This window comes from Coturnix japonica, chromosome 28, assembly GCF_001577835.2.
Source record: "Coturnix japonica isolate 7356 chromosome 28, Coturnix japonica 2.1, whole genome shotgun sequence".
Lineage (NCBI taxonomy): Eukaryota > Metazoa > Chordata > Aves > Galliformes > Phasianidae > Coturnix > Coturnix japonica.
This window is the reverse complement of record NC_029543.1, coordinates 3522678-3525609: the sequence shown is the minus strand read 5'-3', so window position 1 is coordinate 3525609 and position 2932 is coordinate 3522678. Positions and strand designations below refer to the sequence as shown.

Sequence of the window (2932 nt, the reverse complement as noted above, 5' to 3'; positions counted from 1 at the left end):
GAGTCTATCCAGTACTGCAGGCCCACAAAAGCAATTTCATAGTCACAGATTGGTTGGATTGGAGGGGAACTTAAAGACACCCAGCTGCACCCCTGCCATGAGCTGCCTGTCCTACAGCTCAGGTTGCCCAGGGACCCTCCATGGGCACCTCCAGGGATGGGGCACCCACAGCTCTGGGTAGTGCTGGGGCCTCACCGTGCTCTTAGTAAAGGATGTCCTCCTACTGTGCACACTAAATCTCCCCTCTTGTAGCTTAAAACCATTTCTCCATTTCTCAGAGGGCAGAGCAGGAGGGGACAGCCCCCTCCCTGCCCTGCGCCCCTCCACAATGCAGCCCAAAGAAAGGAGTAAGAAAAGCTTTTTCTGCTGGTTCCATCCTGATTTCTCCCTTCCTGATCCACTCTCCAATTTAGGCTCCTTATTGCCCATTCATTTCTAACAGCTGTTTCTAATGGTCAGATGGAAACTGTAAGAGGAAATGGTCTGAGTTCAGCTCTGCAAAAGAAGAGATAGAAAACCATATTACGGGCAGGTATAGAGCAGTGTCCCATTTGGGAACGTCATCTCCTTTTTCCCTGGGGCAGCAAGCATCCAGCTCAAGGCACCAGGGTTAATGTCCTTTGCAAATACTTATCCGGCCTAATAGATCTGGGGATACTGCTATCACTCACAGATATTTCAAAATCTCTCCTCTTAATCCTGACAAGCTCTTGCCCTTAATAACTTCAGTGGGACTCTTGCCAGAGCAAAGACTGTCAAGTCAGATTCTCAAATGTAACAAAAAGAAAAGCAGGAAAGGAAGTTCAAGGTGGGTTTTGTTTTTGTTTTTGGTGCTTTTTATGGACGTTTGTGGATGGAAACTTGGGATTTTTTCCTTCTGATTATCTAAATGATGGATGAGTCAAATGTCCTGTGAAAGTCTTCCAGATCCAGCCACAAATGGCATAGGATGAAGAGAGCAAAGCCAACAGGGGCTGAGAACAGACAGAGAAAGAAGACTGAGAGAGTCAAATGGAAGAGAAACAGCAGACTCAATGGGAAGAAGGAGATTTCAGAGGGAAGCGGGGATCATTTGTGGAGCTTATACACAGAAATATCCATTTTTGGTTAGTGAATATTTAAGAATGTTGTGTCATAACGTATAATGTAATAATGTAATAATCAGTTGTTGTGAGTTAGACAACTGGTTGCTCATGGCTGCAGTGTGTTAGGTGGTACCTCCTTACATCCTTTGGACACTTTTTGCAGTGCTCATTCTCCTGTGACACAGATTATCTCAGCTTTCATTAAAAGCGAGAGGAATATTTCTATACTCTCTCTGTCACAGAAAACCTAGAAAACATGGAGCTGAGAGACACAAAGCAAATAAAGCCCCAGTTCCCATTTTGAGGCATTCTCTGATTGCTGGAGACGTTCTCGCTCTGGGGATGAGGAGGGCAGATCGATGGTTTGCAGCACTGAAGGCACACACTGCTGATAAGCAATGAGCTCTTGTGGCGATATGAGCCACAGGAGGCAACAAGCAGCAAGAACAGAAGACGGGAGCGGCTTTAAGAAAGACTTGGCCTTTTCCTGCAGCCCTTTCAGAGCAGCGCAAGGTGCCCTAGGATCCCTCCAGGCAGCAGCTCTGAAGCAGGACAGCTTTCTCTGCTCAGCTCTACATCGTCCACGTGAGGCTTGGCAAGCTGACCTCCCCCTGCAGGGCAGGTAATACCCCCTGACCCAAATAACCCCACACCATTAGTTTTCCCCTTGTGTGCAGACTCACCTTTTCACCCAAGGGAGGAACTGATGTCACCACCTGGAGATCTGCAGCATCTCCAGGAGGATCCGCGTGCTGTGATCACAGCAGAGTGTGGCTGCAGCAGCTGGAAGCTTCCCAGGAAGAAAAAGGTTTGGGGGTGGGTGGGACCTGGATTTAGTTTCCACAGGACCACACAGGTTCTGCTCCATTCTAACCTTAAAGCTCAGAAATACTCAGCAAACCTGAGATTCTGTTTGTACCCGAAACAAGCCATAAATCCTCTGGAGTTTGTGGCTTTTTTTTCCCTCTCCCTTCTTTATTTATTTTTTCCTTTTTGCACATGCTGCCAAAATTCTGCTATTGCTTATTTAGATGCATTTGTAAGCTTACAAATTCACAATGATTTCCAGCACGAATACTTTTCGAAGGGATGTTTCCCCTCTTCCATGTTAAAATTCAGCCCCTGGCCTTTGTGGGGGGAAAAGAAATGCTGTTTTGGCCAAAGTAGGCAAAAATAAAAGTCTATAAACATTTCACAGTACTCATCAAATCCAATTTTAGTTCAGTTTTACAGAGAAGCAGAACTTTCCTTTTTTCTTCAGCATCTCTAGAAGTGTCGGTGTCACTTTTACGGAGCACTCAGCACTGGGGTTTATACGTAGATATGTTCGCTTTCCATGGAAAGTCAATAGATACACTCAGAGCAATTCCTGAACAGAATAGGAGGGTTCAAAGGGGACTTTTGAAAGGTTGAACTCACTTGTACGAACTAAAGCAGTGTCTCATTCCTTGAAGGCTTGATCCAGCTCCCACTGAGAGATATGAAATTGCTTCAACAGAAACAGGACCTGACCTTAAGTGAGAGACAAGCCAGGACCTGGAGCAGCCCCAGCCGCGTGACACAGGCACAGACACGCCAGCAGCCACCTCCTCACCCTGCCCTGGTTTGTATCGCAGTCAGTCCCTGGGAGAAAATAGAAATGCATCACAATGAGCAGAGCAGAGGCTTGGCTGAGTAGCGTCATTTAATGCCTGATAATCCCTCATCCCAATTTGCTTCAATTTATTAGATGCCCTTGGAAACAGGTGTGATGGAAATACCATGGAAACGTGAGACAAGTGGAGCCATCAGTTCACAGCCTCTCCAGCAGCAGTTTCATCAGGGAGAGCAGAGCTGACATCACGTGG

At 46.6% G+C, this 2932-nt stretch overlaps 1 long non-coding RNA gene across 1 annotated transcript; it reads left to right on the top strand.

The window, feature by feature from the left end:
- The first annotated feature begins 399 nt into the window (after positions 1 to 399).
- LOC107325671 lies at positions 400 to 2932 on the top strand. Its single transcript, XR_001559737.2, has 3 exons — positions 400 to 1707; positions 2540 to 2688; positions 2815 to 2932. It is a non-coding gene; the product is annotated as an uncharacterized LOC107325671 (long non-coding RNA).